Consider the following 22,036-nt stretch of genomic DNA (forward strand, 5'->3'; position numbering starts at 1 on the left):
ACTTCACAGCTTACATGTCAATACAACTGCACCAAAAACAGTGGCAACAGACAACTTCGAAGAAAACTACAAAATCTGAATTAAAGAAAAACAGCAAACAAAGTAGGTATATAAAGGAGCTAACAAATAGAACAAAATAATAAACAATAAATTAATTAAAATAACAATTTTAATAAATAAATACTTTTCTCTTCTCAGCTTCTGTAAACTGCACCAGCAAAAAACATCCACAAAATTAAATTCATCAACTACAACTAGTAAGTATTAATTATTTTACTACTAAATACAAAACAATACAATTTTATTAAAATTATATGTAACATTTTAATAACAGAAACATTTTCTTTCATACCAACAGAAAATATAACAGTGAATAAAGAACGACCATCAAACATACCATCAAGAATAGTAAAGCAACACTAATGTAAGTATATTTTATATAATATTAATTATATATCTATATATCTATTTCTATATAACTATATATTTATATATCTATCTATCTACTATCAATATCGTCTTCTGTGTCAAAAGTACTCACGGAGTTGGTGCCTGTTTGTTGAAGAGATGCTCAGGATGTTAATATATATATATATATATATTCACTGAAAAAACCATAGGTTTTAAAGTTTTACAGACGTTATAGTTAGGAATTAGCATTTAAAAAACCTTTGAAATTCACAAAAAACACATAGGTTTCAGGGACGTTATAGATAGTTGGACATTTGACTCATATAAAACCAAAGAAATTCGCCTGTTATAGTTAGTGGAGCTAACTATAACTCACACGCCCGCAATGCACTGCTGATGATGTCACATATTACATCACTCATGACATGGTTAGTGGCATCACTGATGACATCCAAGCCGCACGTTACGTCATGTACGTATGAGGTCATGCCTGCTGCTCGTTGCGTATGCGACGAGTGCATCCTGCCAGGCCCTGTGTTACGTCATAGATGTATGGTGTCGCGCCGGGTACGCCATTCCCTCATTTTTTTTTATGTCTCAAAACTATATCAAAATAACTTTAAACTATGTATGAGAGCAAGCGAAAATCTAAAATATTTTAAACATTTATATATTTCTAACTGTAATAAAATATTATGATGAATATATTTTCTCAAAATCTTGTCGGGTGTGGCCTCCTTGCGCCCTCGATCCGCAATTGCCATGTGACCTTAAAAAAACCTTTTGAGTAGTTCATAACATTTCCCATTGTAACAGTTGGAAGACCCCACCCATTTTAGTCATTCTCTCTACGGCGTTTGATGAGACACACCCCTTCTGCTTAGAGAGCTTTTTTGAAAAGTTTTTTTGCTGTGTACACATATCTTCTGCTACACACAACATGCAACGATCATCTTCATCAATATTCATGATCTGTACATTAGCCTTCCACGTGTGATCACCAAGCATCTCAAAGGTTACATCAAAAATCAAATGTGTGTTACACGATGCCCCTGGTGTGTGTGTGCACACATTATTGTGCTGCCTTTCGGCCTGGGTATTGCTGGCCCGAAGGGGTATCATCAGCCACGGGCAGAGTGCACATCCTTGATCACATGTGACAAAGAGTAAACATTAATGTGTACATTTGCATTGCTGTATTCTCTGTTGTCAGGCTTTACCAGTATAGTAGTGGGTCATATGTGAGACTTTCAGATTCACGTTTGGCATGCATTGCTTAACTATAATGAACGTTATCACTATTTATGATGTAGCCTCACTGCTGATCCTCCCTCCATCCGAGCACATTCACATGTGTGCGCTTCGCGATAGCAACACTTTCAAATATACCACACACCATTCACATGAGTGTCTGCACATATCCACAACCTTGACAACGACATGTGCTGTTGGCAATTCAATGTTTTCAAACAGCATCTCAGTAGCGATAGTTGCCACCCTCCCGGTACATGCTACATTAATGTCAATTGCACATTCTGCAACGTCAAAACTGCAACAGAAACACACACAAGTACACTTCCTGGCCAGGCAGGAACTGAACAATGCCCAGGTCCCCAGGACTATTATTCACACCCCTACGCTCGCCTGGCGTACGCAAGCCCACCCCACTTTGCGTACGTATAAATAGGATAACGACAACACCACATGTCCCAGTTCTTCTACACTGCCTGAGGTGATATGTCCGCATCCACCTTGCATATCACAATGCGCAATAAAAAAAAAGGATCCATGAGGCATACACCCTCGTCGCAATCAACACTGCACCTGAATTGTGAACACTGCTGCCCGTCGTGTTTGGACACACAACAATGACAGCAGGTGAGCAGTGGGACCTGGGTGCACAGGGTCTGCAATTGAGTGCGATGCTGCGGGGGGGGTGGGGTGCATCAGCCTGGTTGCGCAGGTACAAACAAGCGATATTGCCCTGCTTTATAATGTGTTGTCTGACCTCATTCAGTCACATGTCTGTCTCATTTTAAGAACCTGCTGAACTGTACTGTAGGCCTGAGCCAGCGGGCAGCGCTGCCCTACAGACACGTGTTGAACGCAGTGCTGCAGGAGGGGTGGAGTGCATCAGCCTGTGTGCAAAGGTGTGAAAAACCGATGTTACCCTGCGTACCGATGTGATCTCTGACCTCATTCAGTTAAATCTCTGTCTCATTTTAAGGACCTGCTGGACCGTACTGTAGGCCTGAGCCAGCGGGCAGCGCTGCCCTACAGACATGTGGCGTTGGCTTTTGGGGCACTGTAGTGAGCTGATTACTAAGTGTACATGCACACAGGCTAGCGCCACTGCATTACACACGCACATTATACTTCTAGCATGCGCTCGGTTCCTTTGTATGTGAACATTGGCATAACATATTATTATTTAACCTTGTGTATTCTCGTGCACTCCAACTCCTCTTTGAACCACGATTACCACTAACAGTTCAAAGTTCGTACTTCAAGAAGGAAGGATGCACTCAACTGGTGTTCTCTATTAACGTTGAAAGAAATCTTCATTTACCTGAAGACATTTCTAACATTATATTTTTTCTCCCTTTTCAGACACTGGGTTAGTGGAGCCAAATGGGCAGAGCAGATGCTCACCCCATGATGATGCCCTGGGCATTCTGACGCCTTCCACTGTGGTATCAAGACACCGTCCCCGACCGGAGTCCTACTGGGCCACCCTGATAGTGGCACCCCGGAGTTGGAGCTCGCACCAGCACGTCCTTGGACACACCGGTTGTGGCAGGTGAGCAGTCAAGCCTCGGCACGCAGGAGCTGCAATTTAGCACAGTGCGGGGGAAGGGGCTGGGGTGCAGCAGCCTGGGTGCACAGTGCAGGCAAGCGTTGTTGCCATAGATAATAATGTAATCTCTGGCCTCATTCATATCTCTGTTCCATTTTAAGGACTTGCTGGACCACACTCTTTCTCGAGGACCCCAGCGTCCCAGACACACAGGTGACGGGAGGTGAACAGTGAGGGCTGGGTGCAGTAGGCCGACACTCTGTCTCCTCCTCCCTCTGTTCTTTTGATTCTCCCTCCCCTTCTCCCTTCCACCCACTCGCTCTCTGTCCCATTCTCACTTTCTTCCTTTCATTCTGACTACCTTTCTTTTACTCTTGGACATGGCACACCTACTTATGTTTCTTTTTTCTCTTGCAGGTTTTGTATGCTGCTTCCGGAGGAGTCCCACCCACTTCTTTTATGTTTTACTGTTGTTTGTTCAAATAAAGTTAAGTTTCCATTTATTTGTGTTGTTTCAATAAAAGTTATTTTTTTACCAATAAATAAGTGAGTGTATGGGCCTTCTTTTTCTGACAACACTTGTCTGTAGTTTATTGTGAAAATCGGCAGTTGATAGTAGGTTATAAGGGAAATTTTGTTGAATTTTTCGGTGCACCTACCAAATATAAACCGACAGACTATTACATAAATGAAGCCTGGGTAATTGTACAACGGCAAGAGTTCTATGAGTGTATCACTGTATAACACCATGAGTACTGCCCGTGTGATTTCAGAACCAATAAGGCACTGCCTAGGGCCACCGAGGCCCACCCTCCATATTTAAATAAAGCCCCAGAGGTTGCCGATCCTCGGTCTTGAGTTGGCCTCGAAGCCCCCCAAACAATTTGTAAACAATACCCGGGGAGGTGTCGATCCCCTAGTCTGCGAAACATCTCTGTGCCCTCCCGTGCCTAATTTACATGTGAGATTAAGATCCCCAGTGTTGCAGAGACCCCGCAATATAATAATAGGATTGGCCCCGGAACATTACCCACCAGTGTGCTCACTTAAATCAACAGGTGAGACCCCGCTTCATTTTTTTTTCTCCATTTTTACCATCCGGTTCCGCTTTATTGAAACGATACGAGGTTTTCCTCCTCTCGCTTCAACGAGGCAAACAAGAATTTACTATCACAGGGTGCAAGCAATGCTCCCGCCCTGTAATACCAAACAAATGTCCCGTGCTTGCACACCCCGGGACACTGAATGACCTGCGCCTGGGTGGTGGCGCTCCATGGGACAATGATCCTTTGTTTAATACATACCTACAGAATTAGTATAAACGCATACTAACACTACTTGCACACGTGTGGTACAGCAACCAGAGTGTAGTGAAGAGACAGAGGAAGCCCAAAATCAAAAAATATAATTCCTACGAGAGGTAGGATCACTTAGTTTGATCAGCCGACGACCCTGGGATGAGTAGAAACAGATTCACCAAGAAAACGTGTCTTCAGCACATGATCCTGGGATGAGTAGAAACAGATTTACCAAGAAAATCGGTCTGCAGCACAACGCAAGAAAGCGCAAAATCTTGGTGAGTGCTGCCTTCTTTTCACCTTCTCCCGCTCGTCGCCAAATTTATGTAGTGAACAGGAAGACAGCAGTGGATCCGATAAGTAGATTTATTGCAGGAAAAGCTTAAACAGCCACCAACAGGACCAGACACCAAGACATCCGTCTTCTCCAGCACCATGTACAAACTCCCCAAGATTCCCCTCATGACAGCCCTACATTCTAACATTACATACTTACATTATAGTATTGAAATATTAAACAGATCACATCACTTTACAGTAATGAGCTCACGGTTTAATCCCCGAGTCTTCAGACCAGTAGGGGTGAGTAGTTCGCTTCCCACTCCCTATATAGTATAAACACATACTAACACTACTTACAGTTATACTACAGAGGCCAGTATGGTACAGCGCCCACAACCCATCACTTTACAACAATCAGTTCGGTTTGATCCCAGAGTCTTCACACCGGTAGGCGTAGTACTTCATTTCCCACTTCCGGTATAGTATAAACACACGGTAGAGCACAGTAGTTCGCTTCCCACTCCCTGTATGATATAAACGCCTACTAACACTACTTCCATAGGTATCCTACAAACACCAGAGCACATCACTTTACAGCAATGACCTCCTGGTTTAGGCTCTAGGTTTCATACCCGACTGTAGCACCATCTCATCTCAGCACCATAGTAGGTGTGACTACTTCGCTTCGCACTTCCCCACAGAGGTAACAGTGCTCCTATCCTCCTGTTTCCTAATCTTTGCGCCCTTTTTCCCACTTACTCGCTTCAATGGAATCACAAAATGGTGGCCAACACTTCCTAGTTGCAATCGCTCGCAGTGCTCACAACCAATTAGCAGCAAGCTCATGCTCGTAACACCTCAGCCAATCAGATGGCAGAATTCCCAAATATCGATATCCGTAAATTTTGATATTTCTCCAAAACTACTGAACGGATTTACACCAAATAAACAAAAGTGTGCTTTCTAGACCAGGACCCTTCTCCCTGCAAAATTTGGGGTCATTCCGTTCACCCGTTCGACCTGTAGCTTTGTCTAAATTTTCCTTTGGAAATTAACATGGAGAAAACACGTTTTGGGACCCCCCTTTTTTCTGGCCCCCCCTTGATAAATCACCTCCAAATCACCTTCCCACATAGGAGCTGATATGAACAAAGAATTTGTTTGGAAAATTTCATGAAGATTCATTAAACAACGCCAGTTATAAGCAAAACCAAAAATACTCTTCCTATGGAAACTTGGTCCTAACTATAACTACCTAGCGACTGCCAGTAGGTAATATATATATATATATATATATATATATATATATATATATATATATATATATATATATATATATATATATATATATATATATATATATATATAAATATTATCTACTGGCGGTCGCCAGTAGATAGTTATAATTAGGATCGTGTTTCCATAGGAAATCCGCAACACTCTATTTGGAATGACTTTGGCGCCGATTGACGAATCCTCGCGAAATTTTCAAAATAGGTGGGGCGCTCCACTCCGCTCCTTCCCTGAAAGTTTCGGGGGGATTCGTCAAGCAGGGGCTGAGAAAAAGGGGGGGTCCCAAAACACGTTTTCCCCATGCATTTTTCCATAGGACCTTTAGTCCAAGCTACAGCCCGAACGGCTGAACAGAATTACTTGAAATTTGGCAGAGAGGTAGTCCTCAGGTCAGGGATGTGCCTTTTGTAGGTCTGGTGTAAATCTGTTCAGTATTTCCTGAGAAAATAGCATTTAAAAGCATATATATTCCAAATAGAATGTTGCAGATTTCCTATGGAAACACGGTCCTAACTATAACTATCTACTGCCGACCGCCAGTAGATAATATATGTTAGACCCGGCCCTCGTAACATAGCTGGACTTGACCCCTGCACCTCACACCAGCCCCCAAACCCACGGCCTAGCCGATCCTTCCCACCAGAACTCGCACGCACCCAACCCGGACTTCCCCGTCCGTGGCCTTCCTCCCTTCGGCCACACCGGGCCCGCGTGCCCACTGCATGCACCAAGATGGCCGCCCGGCCCCAGCGCGACCCTCGCCTAGAGGCGCCACTCCGGCTGGAGGACATCACGCTCCCCTTGGGATGAGAGAGGGAGGAGCAGTTTCTATCACACCTCTGCGCTTCCCTGGGACGGTGGGTTTCGATCGACCTGCCGGCCTCCCCAAGGGCTGGCTCCACGCCTGCTGGGTGTCTGGGACTCCTCCCAACCCGGCCCTGAAAGGATCAAAAGACAATGGCAGGAAACCCCAACAAGCGACCCCCAGGTGACAAGACCCCTGCCTGCACAGACTCCGGACATCAAAGAGGAGTTGCCCTGTAACAAGGGGTGCTCTGGGACTGTCTGGCAGATTCGCCTTGGAACACCTGAGCACTGCTGAGTGACTCGCGGCTCCCTGAAGATCGTAAGACCTCCGAACTTGTACCTGAGCCCTGCTGAGTGACTCGCGGCTCCCTGAAGATCGTAAGACCTCCGAACTTGTACCTGAGCCCTGCTGAGTGACTCGCGGCTCCCTGAAGATCGTAAGACCTCCGAACTTGTACCTGAGCCCTGCTGAGTGACTCGCGGCTCCCTGAAGATCGTAAGACCTCCGAACTTGTGCTTGAGCCCTGCTGAGTGACTCGCGGCTCCTCAAAGATCGTAAGACCACCGAACTTGTATCCGAGCCCTGCTGAGTGACTCGCGGCTCCCACCGACTCTTTTGGTCCCGCCGGACCCCACGACGACAAGCGTATCCCCCCAGCTCGAGGATTGTGAGCTGTGTGCCGGGTACGCTCCTGCATTTGATCCATATCCCCAAAGACTGTCCCGCTACCTCCTAACCCCCTCCAAGACTCTGTGAGCCCACGCTCTGCTTGTATATATTTGCCTGGCTGATCATAAAGATCCTACCACTTCGATCTGATAAAGATTTGCTCTTAAGAACTCCTCGTGTGGTGTCTCTCTGTCGTGTGGTGCCGAGTGTGCGATCCTAGATACGAGGTTCCTCCCCTGAGGAGTCTCCCGCCAGTGCCCGGCTACGATACCTCGAGGGTGGGTCTCAGGGCAGTCAGGGCCCCCTCCGGGCCCCTCTGAGGCTACCTTCTAACATTGGTGGCAAGCGACGGGATTCGGGCCCATAATCTAGAGATCGTACCGTGAACGGCTGACGCACTACCGACAAAGATGGCAGAAGGAAACGCCGTGGTTCTCATAGAAAACGACGCCAGTACCGTGTTCCAGGTGGAACAGCTGGAAGAGTACACTCACAAAGAACTAAAACAATTCTGTAAGGAACTCAGAATCGCTACCACTGGTCTCAACACCAAAGAAGATATGCAAAAGGCACTGAAAGCTTGGGTGGATTCTGGAGCCTCCCGCCCAGAAGGAGCGGGGGAGCCCCACGACGAAGCAGGACCCTCCCAAGGAGAACGCAGCAGCAACCAGGTGCGAGGCTTCGTACCAGATGGGGGCCTATCCCCGGAGGAACTCGCAGACAGAGAAAAAAGTCGTCATCACGAGCTCGAATTAGCCAAACTCAAAATTGAGGGCGAGTTGAAATTAGCCGAGAAAAAGCTAGCAGTAGAACAGTTGCGAGTACAAGGAGAACTAGAAGAGAAGAAACTCCAACGAGAACACAAGGGAAGGAGACTTCAACTGGAACATGAACGCAGCCTGAAGGAAAAAGAATTGAAAGCAAGAAGCGAAGAAACGCGGCCCCCGGGGAACCGGGAGGCGGCCGCCCCGACGGAGCAGAAGGTCCACATCCCCAAGGATGTGGTCAAAGAATATTACAAAAATTATGACATTCAGCAGTGGTTCCGGGCCTACGAGGTCGCCATGACCTCCCATCGGGTCCCGCAGAAGGATTGGGGGGCTGGGTTATGGGGACGATTCCTGAGCGAAGGGAGAGACACCCTGCTCGACCTACCCACCTCCATGCAAACCTCCTATGAACACATGAAAGCGGCCCTCCTCACAAGGTACGGCCTCACCCCAGAGATGTACCGCCAGCGGTTCCGGGACTGCAGGAAGATCACCTGGGTGGAATATGTGAATTTCTTCAGCCGCGCCTTCGATGGGTGGATCAAGGGCAGCAAGGTAACCACCATGGAAGAACTAACCGACCTTATGTTGTGGGAACACCTAGCGGCCAACTGCTTTGTGGAGCTACGCCAGCATCTGCTCGACAGCAAGCTCACGGACCCAAGAAAGCTGGCTGTCGAGGCGGATCGCTGGACCACCCCACCAGAGAGGAGGGGGAAACCAGGGAGGGCAGAGAGAGTCCCAGGCTAGTCCCCCGAAGTCCCAACCTCCACCTTTCCCGGCACCCCGGCACCCCCACCAGCTGTATCCGCCCCCCCCCTTAGACGGGGGCACCGGGTAACCATCACTTGTTTCCGTTGCCAGAAGCCCGGGCATTACACCAATGACCCTGAATGCCCCATGGCCCCACGCACCACCCAGGCAGCACTCCCTGCTAGACAGATAGCCAATGTAGCCCTGGGGGAGGAGGTTGAGGAGGCCGAGGAGTGGGAACCCGCCGCTATGGCCCTAGTATCCTTAGGAGATAGAGAGATGGTCCCTGGGAGCCTCCTGCCCTCTAACACAAAGAAATATGGGCAGCTCGTAACGATCAATGGCCACCAAGTAGAAGCCCTCCGTGACACCGGGGCCAGCATCACCGGTGTCCTCAGCCATTTAGTACATGAAGACCAGGTCCTCCCCAACGTCTTTTGCCCTGTCATTTCAGCCAACAACACAGAAAGCCTATGTAAGGTAGCCCTGGTACCCTTTGAGTGGGGAGGGGTGGTCGGTAAACTGAAGGTTGCAGTGGGAACCTCCCAGCCCGTCGACTGTCTCCTGGGGAACGACCTGGAAAGTTCCCCCTGGGGACAAGTTGAGCGCAAGACCCACCTAGGGATGATGGGCCTCCCTGAGTGGGTGTGCGCCACCACTCGATCCATGGCGGCTCGACTAACCCCCCTGAGGGAAGTCGACAACGCCCCGATCCCTGAAGATAGGATGGTCCCAGCCGAGGGTCCCCCCATTCCCCCACCAGAAGAGTCGATCGCCAGTGACGAACCCCCACCTTCCGACTCCACCCCAGTCACCGAGTTAGGCGACCTGCCCGAATTAGCCCATTGGCGCCACAAGGGGTGCCCCTCCCGAGAAGAGTTCTGCCGAGAGCAGGCTACCTGTCCCTCCCTGGTCGGGCGCCGGCAACAGGCAGAGGCCCAGGCCGCAGGCGACCAGACGGGGACGCACCGGGTGTATTGGGAGAATGACCTTCTGTATAGCGAACAGAAGTCGGTGGAGCTAGGGTCCGGCCGGGTGCTGGTGGTACCCCTACGCTTCCGAAACCTCCTCCTGGGCTTGGCCCACGATGTTCCCCTCGCAGGCCACCTGGGCCAGGACAAAACGTACAGTCGCCTCGTGACCCACTTCTACTGGCCCAGAATGAAAGCAGATGTAGGAGCCCACTGCAAGTCCTGTCCCACGTGCCAGGCCAGTGGGAAGAGCGGAGGGAAGAGCAAGGCTCCCCTCCAACCCTTCCCTGTCGTCAGTACCCCTTTTGAGCGGGTCGGGATCGATATTGTAGGGCCCCTGGACCCCCCAACTTCCCAAGGGCACTGGTTCATCCTCGTCCTGGTGGACCATGCCACCCGTTACCCTGAGGCCATCCCCCTGCGCACCGTCACGGCCCCCGTGGTGGGCCGGGCGTTGATGGGAATCTTCTCCCGCATGGGTTTCCCCCGCGAGGTCGTGAGCGATCGCGGTACCAACTTCATCTCCCGATACATGAAGTCCTTACGGCAACAATGCGGGGTGTCCTATAAGTTCACCACCCCGTACCACCCCCAAGGAAACGGCCTGGTAGAGCGGTTTAACGGGACTCTGAAGGGGATGATCGCGGGCCTGGAAGAGCCCCTCCGGCGTAAGTGGGACATCCTGCTCCCCTGCCTCCTATTCGCATACCGTGAAGTTCCCCAGAAATCCTTGGGGTTCAGCCCCTTTGAGTTACTCTACGGGCACCCCGTTAGGGGGCCCCTCAGCCTGGTCAAGGAAGGCTGGGAGGCGGCGCCCCGAGGCCCCCCCGAGATGTGTTCCGTTACGTCCTGACCCTCAGAAATCAGACTAGAAGGTTCCGAGAGATGCCTGAGGCCAACCTGGAGGCGAGTCAGGAGGAGATGAAGTGCTGGTACGACCAGAACGCCACTCTGGTCGAGTTTCAGCCGGGCCAGCAGGTATGGGTCATGGCCCCCGTGAAACCCTGCGCCCTCCAGGATAAATGGACCGGGCCCTTCAAAGTGGTTGAGCGGAAGAGCCAGGTCACGTACTTGGTGGACGTCCAGTCCACCCGGGACCCCCTCCGGGTCCTCCACGTGAACCGCCTTAAGCCCCACTTTGTGCGAACGGAGCTGAGCCTCCTACTGGCCACTGATGATGGGTCCGAGGAGGAGTCAGATCCTCTCCCGGATCTCCTGTGCACCAAAGAGAAGGACGGCTCCATAGAGGGAGTGAACCTCTCCCCGTCTCTCACTCCCCAGCAACGTGAAGATTGCCGCCAGCTCCTAGGGCAGTTTTCGGACCTCTTCTCCCTGGTCCCTAAGGTCACCGACTGGTGTGTCCATGACGTGGATACCGGAGACAGCCCACCGGTGAAACACCGGGCCTACCGAGTCCCTGATCGGGTCCGGTCCTGTATCCAAGCCGAAGTCTCGAAAATGTTGACCCTAGGCGTGATCGAACCCTCAGACAGCCCCGGGGCCAGCCCCGTGGTCCTGGTCCCAAAAGCAGCTGCCCCCGGGGTCGCACCAGAACTCTGCTTCTGCGTGGACTACCGGGGACTCAATGAAGTCACCCGAGCCGATGCCCACCCCATTCCCCGAGCCGACGAGCTCATTGACCGGCTCGGGGCTGCTCGGTTCCTCAGCACCTTCGATCTCACCTGCGGCTACTGGCAAATTGCGCTCACAGAAGGAGCCAAGGAGCGGTCCGCCTTCTCCACCCCGGATGGGCACTATCGCTTTCGCGTGATGCCCTTCGGGATGAAAAATGCCCCGGCCACCTTCCAGCGACTGGTAAATAGAGTCCTGGCCGGCCTGGAAAAATTCAGTGCCGCATATCTCGACGATATCGCAGTTTTTAGCTCTGAGTGGAGTGAGCACCTCCAGCACCTTCGGAGGGTGCTGACCGCCCTGCACCAGGCAGGCCTCACCGTGAAAGCCAGCAAGTGCCAGATTGGGCAAGGTGCGGTAACCTACCTGGGGCACCAGGTCGGAAGCGGGCAGGTTGCCCCTCTACAGCCCAAAATCAACGCCATCCTAGCCTGGGAACCCCCCACTACCCAAACGGAGGTCCGAGCCTTTCTGGGTCTCATGGGCTACTACCGGAGATTCATCAGGAATTACGGCAGCCTGCTCATCTCACAGGGAGCGGAAAAGAACTGCCAAAATGGCTGACATTGGGCTATAGTGTGGGGAGTACAAGGCCCTGTTGGGAGTTGTGCTCACACAAACACCAGCCCACCACTGTCAGACATCTTGAACGTAAACTTTGACTCACTGTCATGGAAGCATGGTTCATGGGGGCCTATCTGGTCTGAGGGGGAGGAGGAGGTACCTCAATGACTTCAACTACTATCAAAGAATGCCTTACACACACCTTCTCAGCCAGTACAAATAGCAATCTTGTGACTAGTCAGTAGGGGTGGGCGGAATTTGCGTAATCGCGTTACGCAAATCTCTGCGAAACGGTGAAAAATCTCCGCGAACACGCAGAAATTCCGCGAACACGCGGAATTGCTTGTTCGCGATGCTTTTTTCCTGTTCACAATCGCTGTTTGCGTGCTCGGGGAGAAATATCTCGCGAACACGCATTTTGAGAACGCGAACAAGCAAAAATTTCGCGAACTCGCAGAAAGTGGAATTTTGGGCAATTTCGCGTTCTCCGCAGAACGCGAAATTGCCCAAATTCCGCAAATTCCGCGAACGGAACGGAATTTACCGCCCAGGCCTACTAGTCAGTCCATGACAGAGAAAGCAAATGTACCGGCAAGATGTCTGAGACATGGGCCTTATGTATGAATTGGCCACAAGTCACACCTATGCTCTGGCCCTCTCACACCAGTCCACACTCTCAGCCATCTTCACTGTACATTGCCACTCACTGTCTGGGGATGCATTGTCCCAGGGGTGGCCCCTCGGCTGGCTGTGAAGGTGTGTGGGCATATGGTAAAATGCAGACATAGCACACATCAATACACACAGACAAAGCAACATATCCATCATTGACAAGGGATACCTGATAGTGAATGGAATGGCCACAGTAAGATAGCTGACTCTGTTGCATGGTGTCATTTACAAAAAGCACTGTTGTGAGCTGCATTCAACTCCTACATCATGCAGCGTTGTCAGCATCCTTGGCACTACACTCCCCTCACTGTCATGGACACTTTCAACACGAGGAGTAATCTGGACTGGGTGGGAGGAGGGGTACAATTTACAGCAGCATAACCCAAGCACAGAAACCTCTGGACCTCACAGTTATGAGCATGTAAAAGCAAGTAAGCAGCCTTGATAAACTCATTTGTCCATGGAGGACAAGGACAATATACATGGCGTTATCACACACAAAGCTAAGCAGCAATACCATTTGCTACAGAAACACAATCACATGTGTTCAATGAGATGAGAACTAGGAACACATATAACAAAATAGTCGATCACAAATGTTCACATACATACTGGACTCTGGGTTAGTTGGTAGACACATAGGTGCCGATTCGGATCCTGGAAAAAATGTCCCCGTACGACTCGTATCCGGTCTTTTTACTGTACGAATCGTACAAGTGCCGTACAAACTGCCAAGTACGATTCGCATGGGAAAAAGTCCATACGAATCGCATTGGGAATAATTCCCCACATGTCCTCGGGTCGGAAAATGTGTCCGACACGTCCCCGGACGATTTACCGTACAAATGTGAAAAGTGAAGTCCGACCGCGCAAGTACGATCCATCCCGTGCATCCGATGTTACAACCGTATGGAAAAAACACCACCCGCACCGAACTCCCATAGCAACCATGGAGACATGTGCCCGCATACGCGCTGAACACCCCCCCCAGCCCCCGTATGTACGCGCCGAACCACCCCCCCAGCCCTCGTATGTATGCACCGAACCCCCACCCGTGCATGTACACCCCCGTACATACGGACCGTACACCCACCCGTGTATATACACCCGTGTACGTACGGCCCGTACCCCCACCCATGTATGTATGGAGCATACCCCCACCCCAACAGTGTATGTACGGACCGTACCCCCACCCGCGTATGTATGGAGCGTACCCCCACCCCAACAGTGTATGTACGGACCGTACCCTCACCCGCGTATGTATGGAGCGTACCCCCACCCCAACAGTGTATGTACGGACCGTACCCTCACCCGCGTATGTATGGAGCGTACCCCCGCCCCAACAGTGTATGTACGGACCGTACCCCCACCAGTGTATGTATGGAGCGTACATGGCCAGACACAAGAGGGGTGGGTGCAGAGTCCTCCCAGCAGTGCCCAGACGCAGGAGGGGTGGGTGTAGAGTCCTTCCAGCAGTGCCCAGACACAGGAGGGGTGGGTGTAGAGTCCTCCCAGCAGTGCCCAGACGCAGGAGGGGTGGGTGTAGAGTCCTCCCAGCAGTGCCCAGACACAGGAGGGGTGGGTGTAGAGTCCTCCCAGCAGTGCCCAGACACAGGAGGGATGTGTGCAGAGTCCTCCCAGCAGTGCCCAGATGCAGGAGGGGTGGGTGAGGGTATGTTCCAGAAGAGGTGGCAGGACCTCCGTGGCTGGACCCGGAGGATTGCAAGAGTCCAGCTGAAGCTATCACCTCCTCGCAATAGGGGTGGATGATGGACCCTGACCCCCCACATGCTCCGGATACTGACGGTGGTCTTCCCTGACCTGGATGGGCAGTTGAAGGCCAGAGAGCAGCAAGGAGAGGGTGAGTTTGTGCCATTTTGCTGAACTATGTCTGACATATGTTGCACTCCCTCAGCCTGGTAACACTCTCACAGGTCACCTGTCTGCTGAGACAACACTTATGTGGCAAAATGTAATGATGCCCCATTCTCATCTGATGCCCAGGTGTGTCCCTTTCCGTCTGTGACATGTGTCACTTGGGTCCAGTGTATTTGCTGTAGTCCAAGGTCAATGTAAACAACACATAGACAACTGGGGCATTGAATTGACCATCATGAGTGAGGTGATTTTCTGACATGTGTCAGCACTTTGACAGAAATATGACCTATACTCTGTGTGGTACATACATAAATGTTTGAATTGCTGATCTGGATCAACACAGGTTTGTGAGAATAATACTACACACCGGTGCAGCAGGTAAGACCAATGTTGATGCCTCAGACAAATGAAATGGATAAGCGTTTTAAATGCGTAGTCACCTGCCTAATGCTCCGGCTAATCCCATGTTTCACATGGACCAAGGACAGGTATGCCAGCTCAGGCCATCTGAAACACTAGCACATCCTATTTTTGTGTGTCAGGCAACACTTCAACCATTGCAAAATTTAAATCCATGCGTCTGACTCTGTGTCAGTGTGTACAGGAAGAACTTTCAAAAATACACGATGGCAAATATATTGCATATGGACAGATATCTAATGTATGTAAATTGGCTCAGATACACAGGACTAAACTTGTGTGTGTTATCCCTTGACTGTGCATAATGGTGGCTTCAAAAAATGTGTGTATGCTGAATCACTTTGTTCTTGGGAGCTTTCAAAATGTTTATGTATACAGATGTGTTACTTCATATACTCCAATGTCTCAGTAGAACAATGTGAGCTTGTAAATGTGTTGAAATTGTGTGTAGCACTTAGGGGACATTTATACTTCACCACTACAGATGTTGCTTTAACAGTGAATACATGAGTGTGGCACGGTGCTGACTGTAAAGTTGGCATTCACTGCCCCTGTAACAAGAGTCAGTACAGACTGTTTAGCCAGACAGGCCTGTGGCATAGTGTGCCACATGTAAAATCTTGAGGATGCAGAATTTGTACTTGTCTGTTGTCCTGCATGCAGACCATTTTAGCATTGAAGTTCAAGACATAAGCCCATCATGGTAACTGGGGATGGAAGTATGTTCACCCATGTCAACCTATGAATTTGTCCATCCCATTTGTTGTGCCACTTCCAGACTACCTTGCATGAGATGAGACATATTTGTAATGAGGCCTGACACTCAGGAGCATTACAGGTCAGACAACAGGCAAAACAGTGCGTTGTTGGCCATGTATTTAGTTTAATTTGAGATACATATGACAGATGGTTCCATTCCCATCATGTGTTTGTAACCATGATTCCCTGGCAGACTGACAAGTGACATGTTCACATATGTGTCATGAATATGAAAAAGGGCATGAACATTATGCAAGGGCTTTCTCTGTGATGAATTGTGAAAAAACTCATGTGTCAAGTATATGCAGATGACTGATGTGAATCTGTTACTCCTCCTTGTTCATAGCATCATCAACGGTGACTGGAGGAGACAGTTCCATGGACCAAGAGGAAGAGGCTAGCCAGGCGGGGTCCACTTTGGAGGAGGAGGAAGGACCCAGTGGCACAGAGACTGAGGGGAGCCACAATGAGGGTCACTCAGAAACATCAACATCAGCTGCGGACCAATCCAGCTCCAGTGATGACTCCCTTGTGGTGGTTGGTGTTTCCAGAGCAGAGGACACAACAACAGAGTCTGTCCCCGCCACCACCACCATCTCCACCCTCCTAGCTGCTCCCATTCCAAAGGTCCATGAACACTCCCATGTTAGGGAGCATGTCTCTTTTGTGGGGCAGACATCCATGCTGAGTGTCCTCCATGCACACCATTCTATTGACACATGTCATACATGGTGGGCATGTCATCAGAAATGTCTGCCCTACAGCGGACAAATCAGTCCATGGCCTCCTCACTGACGGCAGCAGTGTCCCTCCTACAACATTCTCTCACCCCTCCTAACTCTGCCCCATCCACAGTCCACACTAACCAACCTGACCAAAGCACACTCACACAGGCACATGCACACACTCCAACAGACATATGCAGCACACAGCACCCTAAAACAAAGTCCAAACAAACACGCATGCACACTCAGGGGACTGACATCACACACAGGTATAGGGCAACATAACACGTACACCCATCCACAACCACTCCGCATTTCTCAGCTACCTCTCCCTCCAAAAGCCCTACCCTTGACTGCCCTGCAACCCCCCTTCCCAGAGGCTCTTCCTCTGTGATCTTGGTCTCTTCCCCACAGATACATCGGACCATACTCACAAGGGGAAGAGGAAATCACCACAGACAGAGAGGAGATCCATCACCGCATGCACACACTCCCCTAAGAGTAGGAACACTGAGGCCCCCACCTGTACATCCCCTAGGACAAAGAAAAGCAAACCCCACCACCACCCCACACTTCCACCATGAAATCTCCATCCTCCATAGCCAAGGCCACCCCTCCCAAAGTTCACAAATCACAAGCCATCCCAGGTTCACCCACACACCATTACACCATCCCCAAGATGATCTGGCCCTCCCCCCTACCAGAAGCACTTCCACTTAAACAACACCACACTCTCAGTCCTTTCCAGACACTGAAGTACAGACCCTGGCCCTCCGTTCTGGCCTGTCCACTGCAGTGGAGCCCACACCCCCTCAATTTGACATGGGCACTGCAGTGGAGCCCCGCCCCCTCAGTCCAACATGTCCACTGCAGTGGAGCCACAACCCTCTCAATCCAACATGTCCACTGCAGTGGAGACACAACCCCCTTAATCCGACATGTCAACTACAGTGGAGACACAACCCCCTCAATCCAACATGTCCACTGCAGTTGATAAGGTCACTCCAGTAGCCCCCATCCCTCCCATAACCCATACTGGTACACTATAATTCTGTCCCTGCAATGCCTGCACTGCCCCTAAAGCTGCCCCATGTCGGGGAGATGTCCCCTACTTATGTCAGTGTAGGCAAGCAATGGATGATGACTCATCATGTTTGCCCCTTGAAGGACTCATTAATATGGACTGGCCATTGGCCTTATTGTTCTTCCTGATTTTTGTTTTTTACACACAAATGCTGAAAAAAGCACTTTTTTTTTTTTTTTTTTTTTTCCTCATATACCAAAATGGGCTTTCCTGATGGGAGGCCACAACCTCTCCCCACCAATCAACGTAACCCAGCCCTGATGTTGAAGACCGGTGCGGAGAGAGAGAAGCTCAAACCCTCAGGCAACCACTGTTTTCGGTGTCCACTCCTTTTCGCGCTACCAGATGACCCGGCGTAATTTGGAGGGACCAGACCAACAGTGCCCAGGTGGAATCATTGGAATATTCTTTATCTGTTCCGCCATGCAACAAGGGCTGCCCAAATTTTTCCATAACTGTTTCCGTCGCATGCCATATCGGATTCACTAGTATATATTATATATTTCAGGCACTCTGTAAAGATAGGAGCACTTATGTTTTTCCAGGATCTACATATCTCTCGTCTTGCCAAGATAATCACATAAAAAATAAATTTGGATGTCGGATCATTAAGATGATTGTCTGTATGCAATCCAAACATAATCATTTCTGGGGTGACTTCAATATGTTTATGTAATACCTCGACTAAAAAATCTCGCACCGTGGCCCAATAGCTTACTATCTCAGGACATTCTATAAACATATGGCAATCGTCAGCTGCAGGCAGTTTACATCTAGGGCAATGATGACATAAACCTGTTATCTTTGTTAGCTTTTTTGGGGATATATAGACTCTGTATGCGGTATATAGATGATTTCTTCTAAGTGGAGCTAATTTAACCACCGCATGTAACATGGTAAAAGAATCCCCCCATATTTTCATTAAATTAGAAGCTGAGTTTATGACATTACCCCAAAGTTTAGAAAGTTCGGATTCTGTTATAGCTTCCACCTCTAGCATGGCCCAGTACCAGAAGGATACCTCCTGCTTCCATCTACCACTTCTTGATACATAATCAAACTTGGGGTTCAATGATTCAGATTCCCAGGATTTAGTTGCCCACCATCCTGACAGCTGATAGAACTTATACCTTGATAGGGTTCCACCTGTCAGGCAAGATAAGGACTCCCAATTCAGAAGCTGCGAGTCTTTCTGCAGATCCTGCCAGTAAAACAAGCCTGCCACTTTAAGAGGGCGAGATAGTTGATCATTCTGTGGTAAATAAAATTCCTTTACCTGGACTTAATTTGATACAGAAACATAATAAAATAGCTCAGTAAAATGAGAGGCAGAATCCGTGGTATTAGAGGTTCGGAATGGGCTTTATTCCAGTGATCGATTATAATCGGTTGCTCCAAGTTCCATCACCACGGGGTTCAGGAAGTGAAGTACATACATTATTGACATGAAATGACTTTTATAGATCATACATTACAATGAAGCGAATGCAGTAGGCGTAACAATTGATAAGAAAAATGATGATTTATCTGTGTAACCAAAAATGGGTGTAATAAGGAGTAGAAAGGAACATAATTGGTTATGATGTCACATATAGGTGGATCTATAAGATTATACTTGGCATAGATGCGCGCGCAGCAGTATGACGTGTAATTGACGTGCAACTAGGGGGTGAAGGGGACTTGACATTTAGCTCTACATGTGGAGACAAAAAGTCTGGGGGGTCAAGTCAACCTAATCCCAAATCATATCTAACATCCTATGTTTAAAGAACTATGTTATCCACAAAAGAAGGACTCTCGGACAGAATCTATTCTATACTGACTGTGCATGCGTGTACAAGCGTCTAAGTGTCTACACTGAATGCGAGGGGGTAGGAATATTCCATGGTAACAGGACTATGAATTACTTGCATAAGGGCAGAGAAGCCGGGCCTTTTGCTCGGTAACTGGAAGAATGTTTACTTAAACTACTAGGCAGGAATGCATCGGCTGAGGGGGAAGCAGATAATTCGAAGGTTAAATACAGTTCTTGGCAGAGAATAGGCTGATGTCAGGCTTCGTGAGCCGCGCAGAGAATGAGACAAAGTTCATGGTCACAGATGCAGGCTCAGACTCGAGGTTTCAGAGGCAGAAAGCAAGAGGAGTTTGATGACAGAATCAGGGCCTACTTGCCTGGACTGTAAAATGGCATAAGTGAACCATATAAAGCCGGTGGCCTTTCATATTTAGGAATGGAATATCCGGCCTATTCATGGCGGATCTGACAGAGGACATGTTGACGGTGGACGCACATGTATTTGCGTCTTCATAACTGGAACTGGAGGGAACATACATGTACTTGTGACATGCACATAGAACCGTTGGGGTCCAAGATAGGGGACATAACTGACCAGAAAAATCCATATTTCCACATTCCCTCCTTGTCCCCTACTTGCCCGTCAAGAGATATCAATCTTCATTAATCCATTGATCTGTTCATATAGCATCATTTGTTCTTCTTTCTTCTTCCGGGATCTTGAATGAAAATCTTGATGTGGAATGCACGATGTGGCACACAGACCACAGATCGCTGGTCCACATTGTAGACATAGACAGCAACTGAATAGTATGAGAAGGCCAATACCTAGGAAGGATAAAACTCTCCATCCCCAGGCTGATATCACACTCCAAAACCAACTGGACCAAGTCCAAGTGCCTGGGTTCTGGTGTATCTGGTTTACAATCTTATGAAGGCGAGTGATGGCTTTATATACAGATGGCGAATTTTCTGGTATGAATACGCAGCAGCTTGATCCGATGACCCTACAAGCTCCGCCCCTATCAGCCAGGATGACGTCAAGGACAAGACGATTTTGAAGCACAACAATCCGCATAGCAGACTGCTCTTCTGTTAAATTGCCTAGGGCGGAAATAGTTTCATTCACTACTGCTTCAAGGGTTCTAGTTAATCTACGTATCAGCTTACTATTAGTAACAGTACCTATATAGGGAAAGATGCCTTTATTAAAATCTACATACTTGTCCCATGCCGTCTCAGTGTAATCGACAATGGGGAGATCTCTCCGCTCTCTGTTGTGTACTAAATGAATATTTCTGTAATAATCAGGAGGAGCTAGGAAAACAGGTGGCAAAAGGAATGCAATGTAGCAGGTACCATCCCAATCTAGAGGTAGACGCATATATGCAGTCTGACCACATATAAAGTAGGAGTGGCGATAAGCTCTAAATGAAGATTTGCCTTGATCACTGAATTCTACTATAGTAGTGCATTTACTATGGCCCATATGTATGGAACCAACCTTTCTTACACACAATTCACCCTTCGCTGGGAATACTGACATGGTGGGTAAGACTAGTTCAACTTCGGATACGACATTTAGAATCATGAGATTAGGTGTAAAATTACCTAATCAATATACTTCATTTTCTAGATCAGTTCCTGTTCTTTTGGGGCGACCCTCCTTGTCAGGGTAGCAGACTTTGAGTAAAACTAGGTTCAGATTTCCCCATACCCAATGATCTTGGTAAACTGCTGTGTCTGAATCTATGGAATTGATTAAACTAAACCATGCTCCACAGGAGCCATTATGTGTAAACGGATGTGGAAAGAAAGGCAGGACTCCTTCATAATTCTGATAGGGAGGGAGTCGGCCACACACCCAACAATTAGTAGCATTACTAGTCTGATGGGAATGATGTAACATACTAATGAAAGTGTTATTGCGCAGCGCAAGTCTATAAGACAATTCATGCGGAGGTAAGTCACTAAAAGAATGTTCAGCAGTAACATTATAAACATGTCTAGAAATAGGGTAATATATGTGCAACAATATACTTGCAGTAATTATTAAAAGACTCAAGAAAAACAAGATTAATAATGTCACTATGCAATGGCTACGCAGTGATTTACAATACGCCTGTCGTTTCATCATTTTTCGCGACTGTCCATGATTCAGGTCTAGAGGATACATGTCAGAGACAAATTCAACCGCTTCACCTTGGAGAGGACTTAAACAACCAAATTGTCTGACGTTCTAGGCCTCAATTTTACTTTATAGAGTTCGGTTTCAGTCTTTTCAACCAAAGGAAGTTTTGAATCAGTCTGTGAGGGAGTGCAGGGCACAATGTCTATATCCGAGGATAGTCCATGAAATTTCTTGATATGACTTGAATGAATCCAGCCCTTGCGGCCCTCGATCTTCACGGCTGTCCTTGTGGTGAGCAGAACCAACTTGGGTGTCTTCCACCTC

This window comes from Triturus cristatus, chromosome 2_2, assembly GCF_964204655.1.
Source record: "Triturus cristatus chromosome 2_2, aTriCri1.1, whole genome shotgun sequence".
NCBI classification, from domain to species: domain Eukaryota; kingdom Metazoa; phylum Chordata; class Amphibia; order Caudata; family Salamandridae; genus Triturus; species Triturus cristatus.